Source organism: Varanus komodoensis, unplaced genomic scaffold (genome assembly GCF_004798865.1).
Source record: "Varanus komodoensis strain SLA01 unplaced genomic scaffold, ASM479886v1 scaffold5, whole genome shotgun sequence".
In the NCBI taxonomy this organism is placed as follows: domain Eukaryota; kingdom Metazoa; phylum Chordata; class Lepidosauria; order Squamata; family Varanidae; genus Varanus; species Varanus komodoensis.
Window position 1 is genome coordinate 29,150,115 of NW_025336087.1, and position 15,113 is coordinate 29,165,227.

Consider the following 15,113-nt stretch of genomic DNA (forward strand, 5'->3'; position numbering starts at 1 on the left):
GGTGGCAGCAAGGCCAGTGACTTTCAAATTGCAGAGGGAAGCCACAGTTGCATTTCAGAGCCTCCACTGTTATAGGCACCAAATCAATGAGCTTTTCCAGGCTCCTATATGTGTGTATATATATACAATCAGGGAACAGTGATCTATGAAAGAATGTGATTGTGATTTAAAAAGCATATCAATATTTAACATCTCTGTGGCACAGACTTTCCATTGGCTGTCTGACTACTGATGAAGAAAAGCATAGCCCAAAGCATCTGGGTGGCAACAGGTTAGGGAAGACTGGTACAGCACTTTCAAGTCTTCCATGTGTTACCATAGTGTGATCCTTATAACAACCCAGCAACACCTGTGAAAGGCCCACTCCCAGTAGGGGTCTTATTGCCATTGTAATAAGACTGCTTCTGCTGCATTTTGCTGTGGTCCGGACAGCAGTGGTGGTGAGAAGGATGAGCACTACTGCCTACCTTTTCATGGCTTGTCAGGTGCCATTCTGTCAGGTGGAGCAGAATAATTCTTGCTTACTGCTGCTGTAGAAAATTTCAGTTTAATAGATTCATTACTAACAATGAACAAATACCAATTGCAAATGCAGTATTAGGCAAACAAAACAATTTCAAAATTGTAATTTACTGGTTTTTCAAGTGATTGTCCCTAGCAATCATATGAAAGTGTGTGTGTGTGTGAAAAATGCATCTGTGTCTCAGTGTACAGTGGAACAAAGCATGAATGAAGGTGCCCAAGCACCCGTTATGAAAAAAACATTGAACTTTGTTCAAAGAAGTGGTGATTGACTAGCCACTTCCTTTCAGTGAGTAAAGGGCTTAGGTGTCCCTAGGCAGTTGGCCTTTCAACAGCTTTTAAGAGGAACCAAAGTAGAAGTTCTATGCAGCCTCATTGTACTTTGGCAGGAGGCACCCCCTGGACTTCACCCAGGAGGACACACCATTTCAGACCCACAAAAGTGCACAAGTGCAGACTTGCTCCAGTGCAACTAAATCTAAGAAAATAAATAGATAAATAGCACATATTAGGGATGCAGAAGGTGGGGGTGACAAACCAGCAACAGCCCCTGCAATGTTCAGCTTGGGCACTCTGGGCTGCCACTTGCAATGGAGGGGCTAGTGACTCCAGTATCAGTGGAGTGGTGTATCCACTTGGCCTGTACTCAAGCAGCAATCTTCAAAATAGTTTCAATACCATGGGCAGCTTGTTCCCAGCTCAGTCTGGACTCCAGAATGGATACTCTCTCACTGGCATTGGAACCATCAGCCACTGCTTTCAAATAAGAGGCTGCTTTTCACAGCTTCTAGGGGGAAAGGGTAAAAGAGGCTGCAAAAAGACTATGTTGAATCACAAAAGGGTCCACAGCTGTCGTGGTGGGGTAAACAAGTTGGCTCTGCTATGGAGTTCTCTTGGGTACCTATGGGAAGACTAATGTGGAAAGAGCGGAGAGGCAAACACCCCATGGTGAACCCTATCATCTGTTGGGCACACTATGGGTTGTTCACAGCAACCAACCCTCTGTGGCTTACTGCACAACCCAACCCAAATTATTATATTGAGGATTATAATGAGGGGCCATGCAAAAGAAAAAGGTAAAACAGAGCTTTAAAAAACTCTCCCTCAAAATCATGGGGCTATGATTATATATCTGCAATTCCTGGTCCAATTGATATTACTGTACGTTACATTAATTCTGTTAAATGCACAATTTTGTGCATGTCTATTCAGAGGTAAGTCCAAATAAGCTCAGTGGAATATACTTCCAGGTAAGTGCACATAGGATTGCTGCCTAGCTCTCCTTAAGATGCCACAATAGGTTTTGCTTTCCCCCTGACTACAACTGCCATGTGGCCCCACTTTTCTGGGGAGAATCAGAAACCACATCCAGCTGGTCTAATTTGTTGTTAAGTCCTTGTACAAAAAGAGAGTGAGCATTTTAGCTTCCCCTTTTCCTCAAAAAAGTGTGACTGCATATATGCATGTATAATAAAATTCAGTATAGGTCCTACTTAGAGCAGACCTCTTGAAATGAATCGTATTGGATAGTCATAACTTACTTAACTTTCATTAATTTCAATAGGTCTGCTTTAAGTATATTGGATTTTATCCACATCTGTGTGTGTGTGTGTTTGAGGCATATTTCACTTCCCAGGACATGCTATCATGTACAGTGTGTAATTTATGAGTTTTTAAGATGTTACCAAAGTCTTTGATTTTGGTGAGGGGCATTATAGTGTAGCACCTCTAGAGGGTACCAGTTTGGGGAAAGGTGACCTAGGCCTGTGTGTTGAAGCGCTTGGGCAAGGAATCAGAGGAATGGGGCACAACTAGACTCTCCTGTGCAAATGCTTTCTTTTGGCTCATTGTGAAGATTTCAACATGCACACATCACTCTGTGTGCAACATTTTGGACTATACGCAGGCCTTACTCTGGCTTTCTGGCTGCTGGAGAGAAAACATGGACTCTGAGGCAGGCTGTTCTTTGCATTGTTAGGTGAGTTGGACCCTCCAGTCCTCTGCTTTGTATTCATGAACTACTTTGAACTTTGGCTCTACCTAAAGTGATCCCTAGATCCACCTACCATTAGCTGCTCCTCCCTCCACCCTTTGCCCCTCCAGCTTCAGTGGCACCAGTCACCACAGTTGCATGTGCCCATATGTCGTATCTGTGAGTCTAGTGCTAGGGCCGGAGCAGTGAGCCCATCATGGCTTTGATAAAACTCTGATCAGAAGAGCAGCACACTCTTCTTTGCTTCATCAGCTCTTCTGGGCATCACCTTGGTTCTGAAGGCTTGCTCTGCAATAACTGAACATTTGTTCATTCTTTTTTCTTTACTAAAGACAGGCAGGCGGGTGGCAGGCAGGCAGGCAGGCAGCCAGACAAGGTCTTGGTCAGTGAGAGGCAATAATGAACTTGTGGTAAGGCTTAATCTTGGGCTATCATCAGCCCACAGGTCAATCTGTCAGAGGACTTCACCTATGTTTCTGTCAGCGTGCAATTCTTATTGCTCATAGACAATGTTGTTATGGAGGTAGGCATGCAGAGTCCAAGCCCTGAGGCTCTTTGATCAGCAGGGATTATGTCATCTATCACCACTGCCCCAGATTCCCAGCTCCTTTGAGGTTACCTGCATTTCTTACAGTAAATTGTGAGGATGGCAGGAAAGGGAATATACTGTTATGAAAGCTAGGCTCTCATGGTTGTAATGCCAAGTAGGTGGGGCTTGGCCTTGAATTGACAATTTTAAACTATTTACTTAATAAAAGACCTGCTCCTTCTGGAAAGCTGTTGAAACTTATTAGTCAATATGCATTTTTTGTTTACTTTCCTTAGTGATATTGCTATGAATACTATCGCATACAGTTCAAAGTTTCCAGTTACACCATTGATCATTGCTGATTAATTTATACCTGTGAATGCTGATGCACTGGGTAGGAAACCCCAGTGCCCATGTGCTGAATCACAGCAGCCTACTAGATTCCACAAACATTTGCAATCATTGACATAAGCTTAAAGAATTGTAAATTCACAAACCACAGAGGGATAGGCATTGTCAAGAATTCCTGTCACTAGGAGCTGATCAGGCTTGCTCAAGAGCCACAAAAAGCTATTAGCTTTTCTGATTATTCTGTGGCAGCAATCCTTAAATTCACAAACCACAGAGGGATAGGCATTGCCAAGAATTAAAAATTATTAAAGGACTATTTCATACTGAAGATATGCTGTAGAGGAACTACTTTGATCTAAGTACCCAGCTTGCCACTGGATTGCTGTCACAGAATAATTAGAATATAAATAATTAGCTTTTCTAACAGCTTCCCATGGGTTTTGAGCAAGCCTGAGTGGCTTCTAGGTGACAAGAATTCCTCTTGACAGCGGCATATTTGCAAGACCCAGACTAGCTGTAACTTTCATAGGAGGAGCTAATACCAGGGTGTCTGTCCCTCAGGCATCTTTGGGCCCTGGTGCAGTTGGGTCTCTCCAGTCACCATCCCTCCATGTACCTCTGTTTTGGCTTCACATGTGTGATGGGTATTGTTGTCAACTGGGATAACTGCGTAAAAAATCCAAGCAACTTTATCCTCAAAGTGTTGCACGAATTCATCACAGCATGTTTCCAAGGGTTCAATAAAATATTTTGTGGGGGGGCAGATTGTACAAGCCTCCAAACCACTCATAAGAGCTCTGCTGAATGACACTGTGAGGACTTAATGCTAGTGGCAATATAGCATCTCTTCACAGCCATGGAGTATGCTCAATAATGAGCACTAAGCCATGTTCAGTAAGATTCATTCTGAGTTCTCCACCTGAGTTCTAGCCATCTTCTCTCCTGCTTTATCACCCTCAACTCTGGTATATACTAAGAAGCAGGATGGGCTCTGTGGTGGGAGAGAGGACACCTGGGGGCAAGTGCCAGCTGCCTCAGCCACCTCTGTATTCCACAGAGTGACCTGGGCTTCTACAAGAATGCCTACCATGCCAGCCAGAAAGTCCTCCAGAGCTCTCGAGAAGCCATCAGGATCCATTAGCCTCTGGGGGAAGACCATTTTAATGGGTCCGCCACCATTACAGAGTGCAAAAGGGGCCAAAAATCCAAACCTGAAAAGGAAGTAATATGACCATGACAAAGGGATTGAAGTCAACCCCCCTACTACCAGATCTCCATTTTCCTGGCCAGTTGAGAAAACCAGGTCAGAGTGTGTCCTCTTTTGTGCATCAGGCCAGTGACGTTTTGAGACAGCCCCATGGTTGCCATGGCTGCTATGAAGTCCTGAGCTGCCCTGGACAAGGCAGCCTTGGCATAAAAGTTGCAACCCCTCAGGACCAACATCCTGGGGGTCTTCAAAACACCAAAACTCAGACCACCTCTGTCAGCCCAGACAGGAATCCGCTGGGTGAAAAATATACAAGCAAAGTTCTTAATCCATCTTGATCACCCAGCACAAGGTACAAACACTCAAGACTGTATGACAGGGAAGCTAGTGAGGGGGTTCAAATCCCTATAGACCACAGCCACCTCCCTCCCTGGATGAGGTAGCTCTTACTATGTGCTGGCCTGGCATTCAGCAGAAGCACCACAAGGCCTGAGAGCAGACTGGGATGGTTGCCAGTAATTGTCTGTTTGAGGGAGAGACCAGAGGAAAGGATAGCAATAAGACATCTATCCCCTCTTCTCCTTTGCTGAACTGTCAATCCCCTAATGCCATATCTTTCCCTTCCCATAATGACCATGATATATTGCAGGAAAAAATCCTTCAGGTAATCCAGGGTTAAGCAACACATGGTCAGCAGATAGATGGCTGTAATATGAACACAAGCATACATTTTAAGCCCAGGTTAAAATTAGAGGAAGGAAGATCTTTTGCCCCACCATTAAATGTTACTCCTGAATATAGCTCCAGTTTATCAAGTACACGTCCTTTCAGTATGAACTGTCAAGTTCTGTGCATCCAGGAAAGCACTGCACAGCCCCTGGTGGCTTGATAGAGAAGGCATCCTGGTCCACTTTGCAGATACCTACAGGATTAGCATCCAACTAGGTGCTTGCAGGATTATCACCAGTCTACAGAACAGACCAACTGGGAGCCAGAGGAGGGCCTTTTCTGTTGCTGCCTAGCTTTGTTACAGCAATGGTGGTTGGTTTTGCTTTTGTCTTGGTGGTTGTTTCCAGTGTAGCAACATCATCACCTGGTTCTTCACTCTGGCTACTCCTGGCTCTGTTTCATCACTGGTTCTGCCACACCTTTGCCCATATCCGACTGGTTTTTGCCCCTGGTTCTGCCCTGCTTTTGCTGTTATTTGACCTTTGCCTGCTCCTGACTTTTCTTTCACTTCTGGTCCTACTATGCCTTGCTAGTGTCTGACCCTTGACTGCTTAAGCCTTGGTTCTCCTGCCTCCATCATCCCTGGTGATGTTCTCGTTGAGTATGCCTACTGCTTACATTCCAGAGTGGATATGTTCCACCCACTAGCATGTCCTTACTGCTACCCTTTCTTCTTTTTTTAAGGGGCATGGTTTTAATGCAGATAGCTCAACATTCATAACACCTTGCAGGTGCCATTTGTATTTATTTGTTTATGGATTTATAATCAATCTTATTATTATTTCTTTTAATCTGGCAGATTCACAATAATTTATAAGAAATCATAAATACAGCAAATAAAATCTGACATAAAATTTCAACATGTAACATTTAGAACAGTTGAAACAGCTGAAAACCACTTCAATAAAAAAGATCAGGCATATTAAATATTACAATCAGGCATGTTATATTACCATACCATATAATATGGTGGGAGGGGCATTCCTAGCTTGGCATCCAAAAGATGGCACTCTTGGTGCCAGGCAGACTTCAGTAAGCAGATAATACCATAGCTGGGGGGGACATCATTGACAGGGCCCTTTCCTTTGTTGCCATCCTTTAAGCCAGGGGTCCTCAAACTTTTTCAGCAGGGGGCCACTTGAAAGGTGCTGGTGGTGGGCACGGGCCAGCAAGGCGGTGCCAGAGGCGTGCGCAGGCCGGCAAGGGGGTGGGGGTGGGGGGCATGCACACACGGGCGGCAAGGCGAGGCGAGGCAGGGACGCTCATGGCAAGGTAGGAGTGCATGTGGCGAGGCAGCAGCTTGCTTGCTCGGAGAGCGTTTTCTCTGAGTGTGTCCAAAACGATCTCTGCGTGAGCAAGGCGGTGGCAGGCATGCACGGGGTGAGATGGGCAGCGGCGGGGCGGGCATGGGCACAGCGAGTCCAAAACCTCTGAGGTAGGCCAGATAAATGGTCATGGCAGGCCGGATCTGGCTCACAGGCTGTAGTTTGAGGACCCATGCTTTAAGCCTTCCTTAAACGTATCATTTGGAAGGAAGCTTCAGTGGGTATGTTAAAACCTGCACCTTGAATCAGCCTGGGAAGCATACAGGACAGAATCAGTGTTATATGGTTAGATCTTTTGGTCCCATTTATGAGTCAGTCAACTAACTCTTTTGCATAAGCTGCAGATTCTGAACTTGCAGCTTCAAGGAATGATCCACACATAATGCAGTGCAATAATCTAAGTTGCAAGTTACTATCAGGCAGATTACTGAAACCAAGAGCCCCGCCTGCCAGTGTGCGCTCTGACTCAGCTTCACTGTTGCTTTTGGGCCAAATAGCCCTGCATTGTGTCTGATATTCTAGAGAGAGGGAGATAGAATTATGTAGCTCAGTTTAAATCAGGGGTGTCCAAACTTTTTGCAAGGAGGGCCGGATTTGGTGAGGTGAAAATGTGTGGGGGCCGACCATTCAGCCTGACATTCTTTGAACCATTAACATTAAATGCAAATGAACTACTTTATGAAAGACTAAACAAATAACTTAACTGCACTAATGTGAAGGGTGATACTGCAATCTCGACTGCATTATATAGGCCAGGTCTGGCTCAAAAACAGTGGTTTTAATGTGCAAGATGTCACGCAGGTGAAAGTCACTTAGTCTCGTCCTCACGCGATTCTTGTTAATGTTCATAACCGAGAATGTCTTCTCGCACAAGTATGTCGAACCAAACAATGTTCGAATCTCTTGGAACCTGTCTTTATCCAGCTGGCAGTAAAAGTTGACAAGAGGGAGCTGTTGGTGCCGACTGCGACACTCGGCGTCACACTGCAGCTCAATGAGCTCCAGCTGCAGGTGGTCTGGAGCGTCATCAGGGTCCACAGAGAAAGGAGATGAAAAAAGCGTGATCTCCTTTTCAATAGCTGCAAAATCCCGAAAGCGCTGTTGAAACTCCTCAGCCAGAGATGAGATGTCTGCTTCATACCTCCTTATTTGTGCACTCATATTGTTCTGTGGAAAACTGGTCATTATTTCCTGCAGCGATGGGAAATGTGTGGTATTGGGCTATGTTTGTGACAGGTGCCTTTGGAAAAATAGCAGCTTGGTCCCAAAGGCTTTGATATGTGGATACAGTTGGCTTACCACTGCATTTTGCCCCTGAAGGCTTGTGTTCAGCACGTTCAGATGTCGTGTTATGTCAACTAAAAATCCAAAATCAGCCAGCAAAACAGGATCAGATAGCTCTGGCATCGGTTGTCCCTTTTTTGCCAAGAATTGTCTGATTTCCTCCCTAACAGAGTAGAAGCGCTGCAATGCAGACCCCCGACTGAGCCATCTTACCTCGTTGTGATACACAACATCTCCGTATTCAGCCTGGATGTCGAGTAGAAACTGTTGAAACTGGTGGTGGCACAGGGCTTTGGAGTGAATATAATTAATAGCCTTCATCACCGGTTTCATAACATGATCATATTTCAGATGTTTGGCACAGAGAACTTGTTGGTGAATAATACAGTGGAGTTTTATAGCTTTGCCTCCTTCTTCGCTGATTTTGTTATAGACTAGGGTTGATAATCCACTTCGCTCGCCAGCCATGGCAGGTGCACCATTCATAATAATCCCAGTGACTTTATTCCACGGTAGTTTCATGTCAACTACGGCAGAACAAACAGAAACAAATAAATCTGTTCCTCTTGTTTGGTCCTTAAGGCTCTGGAGGTCAAGTAGCTCTTCACTCATGTTCATGTCATTGTCCACTCCTCTCAAAAAAATCAATAACTGAGTGGGGTCAGATGCATCCGAACTTTCGTTGCAGGCTAACAAAAAAAAGTCAAACTCCACTCCTTTTGCCTCTGTCTCTTAATATCAGATGAAACGTCTTCAATTCTCCGTACCACAGTGTTACGAGCCAGGCAAACATTGGCAAACTCTTGCTTCTTAGGACAAATTTTCTCCACCATTTTCATCACGCAGTCTTTAATAAATTCACCCTCAGTAAAAGGTTTGCAGTGTTTGCCAATCAGCATTGCCACCTCATAGCTCGCCTTTGTGGCATTTTCATTTGACTCACAGGCTCTTGTGAAAAAGCGCTGCTGTGCCGTTAAAGCAGCTTCCAGTTCCTTCAATTTTTCGCCGCGTTCGTTCCCAGTTAGCTTGTTGTAGTTAGCATGTTTCGTCTGGTAGTGCCTCTTGATATTGAATACCTTGAAAACAGCCACAGTCTCTTGGCAAATTAGGCAGACACAGTGGTTTCATATTTCAGTGAAAAAATACTCCAATTTCTACTTGTCCTGGAAGCGGCGGCCCTTGCTGTCAACTTTCCTTTTTTTAGTTACAGTCGCCATTTTAGAAATGGGCACACAAGCCTTGTGTCACAAGGGTCACGTGGTGAGAATGCTGACTCAGGTCTACTGCCATCTTCTGGTGAAATATAACCACCAGCCTTGAAGGAGCAGGAGACAGCAGGGGACAGCTGCGGGAACCGCTGTGTGGTGAAGGGAAAAATGCCGGCCAATGAGTGACAGGCTGAGCCGGTGGGGAGAAGAGGCTGCGGGCCGCTCGAAATTTGAAAATGGGCCGCAATTGGCCCCCAGGCCAGACTTTGGACATGCCTGCTTTAAATTATGCAAAAATACCTTTTCATTTATAAATAAACAATAGTGAAATAGCAATGTAATGAACAGTCCTGTTATAACATTCATACCCTGCCTTTTTTCTCTTGCTTTCTCCTAAAGAAAGTGTAGAATCTACATAATTATGGCAATCCTTCTATATTAGGAAGTATGAATCATCTTTTATGAAACTGGCAGGCTGTTACACAGCAGGATGTCCTCTAAATCTTTAGTTCTTTACCTGCATATGCAACTTCACCAGCCAATGCCAAGACATGAGAGGGCTGTAAGGAATGTAAATGCAAAGAAACACTAAGCTGGCATTTATTCTACACCTTGGTATGGAGAGTACTGGGCCAGGAGCTCTCCCTCATACTCTCCCCCTTTACCTTGTTTATTACCATCTTAGTCACTAGCAGTAGTAAAAAAAATCACCTCTTCTACTGAAATCTCACTCATCCATTTTATACTTTGGAACAATAAGATATAGTTCCCTTTCCATGAATTTTAGAAACATTTATATGGTTTGAAAGGTGATGCAGATGAACTTTTTGAAACGGATGGCCATGGAAATGGATTACTCAGCCATTTCCTTAATCATTCATTATTTCTGGCTGGTGTTTGGTGTTTATGTTTTTCCAGTTGATTATGTCATTCTTCAAGGCAGATTTCCCTGGGCCAAAATACACATTGTGTCCAGTCATGTCACGTGTAATGTTAGTTTAAGAGTTCCCATGTTATGTTAAGTTCCCTTGCAAGGGGTCCTTTGCATTACAGAAGCAGTGAGGCTGCTTGCTTGCCACCTCCTCTGGCCTGGCCCTGCAATTTTAACCTGATACCCTCCCCACCAAATTGGTCTATCCATGGAATTCAAGACTGTTTTTACTAGATAAATATAGATAAATGTACATGGGTGTGTGTCATGAGTACACTCTTACATTTTGTTTGGATATAGAGTGATATTTTTCTTTCTTTCTCTTAGTAGGTAAAACTGCCACCAGGAATTTCATAGAATCATAGAATAGTAAAGTTGGAAGGGGCCATGAAGGCCATCGTTTCCAATCCCCTGCTGTTGCAGGACACCACGTTATACCATCCCTCTCAGATGGCCGTCCAGTTTCTTTTTGAATGCCTGTGGTGTGGGAGAGCTCACCACCTCTTTAGGCAGCTGGTTCCACTCTTGTATTGCTCTGACAGTTAGAAAGCTTTTCCTGATGTCCAGCATGAATCTGGGTTGTCACAACTTGAACTGATGATTCTGTGTCCTACACTCTGGCATCAGCAAGAAGAGATCTTGTCCTTCCTCGTTGTGACAGCCTTTGAGGTACTTACAAAGGGATATCATGTCCCATTTAATTCAAATCTTATCAATGAACTTATTCCTCAATATTGTGCCACGCTATAGGTCTCCTTCATTGGACCATGTGGTCCTGAGGTTGAGATACTGATAATCAGTCTATGATGCTGAGTTAACAATAGACAAAATAAATCTTTATTTGTGCAAGAAGTGCATTGGTTTCAAGATGTTCAGTAACTTATTTCCTCAGTAAATAAAACAATGTATAATAATAACTCCTGAGTGAGGCATTCCACTCTTTCGGTTCACAAAGAGTCACACACAAATTAGACCACTGACTGATTCCAACTAACTCTCACTGCTGACCAACCACAACTCTGACTGCTAACTTCTGACAGACTGAAAAGCATCTATTTCTCTCTGATCTTCCATCCTGCTTGCTTGTCTTAAACTTACCAACTTTTAAAGGAACATGTTCATATCATTTTCAATTATTACAGTGCATATGCATCTGGAGCAGGGTTTGCTCTGTGGGGGTTAGAGAGTTGTACTGCTACTCAGGAGATGCAAGTTCTACCTCACTCTGCCATGAAGCTCACTGGATGATTTTAGGCCAGCCACTGAATCTCAGCCTAACCCACCCCACAGGGTTGTTGTGAGGATACAAGGGGGAAGAGGAAGGCTGTCTAAGCAATCTTTGATTCCTTCCAAGAGGAAATATGTGGGATATAAATGGTAATATCTGATATTGAAAAGTTTGTTACATGTATATACCTCTTGATAGCCAAAGCTCTTTCAGCAGCTCACAGCATGCTAAAACATGATATACAGACATTAACATTGAAGAATTTGAAACGGTTTAAAAACAAGTAAGGACAATTAACAATAAAACTACCAGGACTTACACACCCCATCAAGTGTCGTCAAATGCCTGAGGTAGTATAAAGTCTTTACTGGCACCAAAAAGATACTATTGGCATCAGAAAGACTGCACTGGAGAGAAGTTTTCACAACTAGGAAGACACCATCTACGAAAAGTTCTCTTCCTTGTTGTCTTTCCCTGCTTTCCTCACAAGAGGGCCTCTGATGGTGATCGGAGATTATGAGACCATATCAAGTCTTTGGTGGGTTATTATTTCTTCAAGGTGAAAATTATCTGCTACCCTACAGCCATGCCCCTTCTTCTTGGCATAGTGCCAAGCCAACAGTGCCAGCCCTGCAGGCTTCAAACATTTTCATTCTGGTTTGGCCTCAGCAATGCTCTTACACTGGATGCTTCCAAAACAGTCAATAGGCCCATCAACAGCCTTACATTAGACATGAGCACATTAGGAGTGACCAGAATTACTCGTATTTGTTTACATACAGCAATTCAAACATTATCGCAATGGGCATAGGAAGTGCTTTCCTATAGGCCTTCTTATTAAGCTGCTCCAGTGATGAAAAGGAACAGGCCAGAACCAGGGGCAGTCATACTTGGTGAAGTTAGTGGTCACCACCATAATTTGTGGAGAAGCTAGAAGCAGAAATCAAAGGAATGGATACATGAGTGGAAAGCTGAAATCTGAAGTCAACCAGGCATAGACAGAAGCCCTAACTCTTTTAATTATATTGGATGCAATAAAGTAAAGGCTGCATAGGCCTTCATATTATAGGGGCTGGTGCTATATGTCCCCATTTCCTTTTGTTCCAGAAGAGGGCCCCAGTACTTTAGCACACACATTTCCATGCATTGTCTCAGTCGCTGATCAAGGAGTCCCTGTACAAGCTGCCCAGGGTAATATAGCCCAGCACCCATGAAAGAGCATTCTGACATGAGAAGGAGCTACACAGTTTCCCCTTCCCACGTAGTTCCTTCATACCTACGCTAGAGCATAGGAACATAAAATCAAACCTAAGGCCTATCTTGTCTGGCATCTTGTTTCCTAGAGTGACCAACCATGCTGGTGAGAAGCCCACCAGCCAAATATGAGACCAAGAGACCTATGTACTACTGCCTCTGATCTGGGAGTTAGTATATTGCCTGTCTTTTCTCCCTCCTTCCAAGCAGTTCAGGGCAAAGGCTTTCTAACAGAAAGTCCTTATTATGTTAAAGCTGACCAGCTAGGCTGAGTTTGTAATACAGGAGAAGGCTATTGCAGGGGAAAAAAACAGAACAGAACAAGAACATTGGCCTTTAAGGAAATGCAGCTTAATGATCTGAAGTTGATTACAAACTGACCTCTCCATCCCTTCCGTACTGAAAGGAGTCAAGGGAAATCAGGCTGCTTAAGAGCCAATTGCTTGAAACATCTGATGAAAAACAATGAATAGATAAACAAATTGAATAATAAAATTATAAACAAGGAAGTCCGGTGCTCTGCTTGCAGTTGTGGATGCCCAGCTGGATGCCCAGCTGTGCTTGGAAGTTTACAGGCAGGATGTGGTGGCATTATAGTCAACCTACAGTGGCCCATTCAGCTAGCCCATACTGGCTCCATCTTATCCAGGCCCAAGAGAAAGAAACTTTCCTTTTGCAAACAGTTGTCATTCCCTGTTTAACTAAAAAATCAGATTATCTGGATGTTGGCATTTCATTGCAGATGCCCTGGCTCAATGCCACTTATCAAATCAATTGAATAGTAAATTGCACAGGGGATTAATGAATAATCTTGTAGAATCCATCTCAGAGCTAGGGATGAATGAACAGGAGACAGTCAGACAAAAAGCAAAAGATACTTTTGGAGGAGGACAAAGGAATACTCCACCGGAAACAACAACAACAACAACAGATGGTTGCCATCAGCAAGTCTCCTGGGAAGTAGGCACTCAGGGCAGACGCAAGGGGAAATTGACCAGGGTTTCTCTGGCAGAGGTGCTTGAATGCTATTCCCAAGCATACAAAATAGAAGGAGACCTAACACAAGCGTCATGGGAAGCTGGATTTTCAGAGAACCAGATAGGTAGGTAGTGCTTACTAGACTGTATTGTTCTCGTCTGACAGTCCTTTGCCATTGAATTGCCACTGTAAAAGGCTTACTGCCTTGTGCTCTGATTCTGGCCAACCTTTTTCATGTTCTTTGCTTTCTCTTGTCTCTCTAACAAATCTTTTAGCCTGTTTTCCCCATAATCCATGCTGTGTATTCTGGGGTTGAAAGTGGGGAGGCTCACGCACAAGCCACATTTTTGGCCATGCTGTTGTCAGCTCCCTTCTCTGGGCTGGAGAATGCACAAAAATCTTGGGGGAGAGGCCCAGAAGGTGAAGCAATAACATCAGAAGGGATTATCATGCCCACCAACATATCCAGTCCACAGAGGGCTTGATGGGTAGCAGTCAGCCAAAGACTGAGCAGTACAAATACCATTTTGTACCCCTGGTTTAATCCAAAGGCAGTAGTCTTCAATAGTTACAGCCACATTTCCTGGAAAGCACAGGAGACAAACACTGCGGAAAACAAGATCTGTTTGAATTTCTGGTTGCGCAAGCTTTACTGTACAGACTAAAGCCATTTCGAAGCACAATGGAAACCAATAGGGACTGAGCTAATTACTTCCACTTCTTTACCCAGTGGCTTCCACACAGATGGCTTTTTCCAGAGCACCAACAGCAAGGCAAGAATATTCTGTATCTGGACCATTGACATGTGTGCATGATGTGAATGTAACAAATGTGTGTTGAGATTGCAATACCTAACGGACTGCATCTCCCAACCTGGATCTACCCAGATTCTATGATGAATACCTGACACCCTCCTCCAACTGTCATCTCCAAGGCAGGTTCAGAGAGTGGCGAATAAGAAGAGGGCCTTCTCAGGGGTACTTCCCATTATCAAGGAATGACCTCCCCAATAAGGCCTGCCTGGCAACAATGCTGTCATCTACGTATTCAGCACCAAGTTAAGACCACCTTCTTTTCCCAGGCATGCAATTCATTCAAATGGTGGGGTATTTAACATGTCCAGTAATTTTATTGAAATTGTTTTAGCTATTTCCTGAAATTGTTTTTAACTTTTTAAGATTTTGTATATTGAAATGTATGTTGTATTTTTATTATCTGCATTTCTAGTTTGAAATATTATGAACTGCTGTGAATCACCCAGAGATGGGTTCATATATAACAAGAAACCACTATGGATAAGTTTCCCTGCAGAGTTTTTTATTGGTGGCAGTGGCTGCCATTTCAAATATTTGAGCTGTGGTGGAATCATGCCATGTGCTGTCATTACATGTGAACCCTGTGAGGTGGGATACTGGGGTTCTTGACAAGCCACCCAAAACTCATGGAATGTTTAGGATTGTGGGTGTTGTTGTCAAAGGATTCACATATAATATGAGAGCCAGTGTGGTGTAGTGGTTAAGAGCATGGGACTGGGACTCAGACAATCTGGGATCTAGTCCCCACTCAGCCATGGA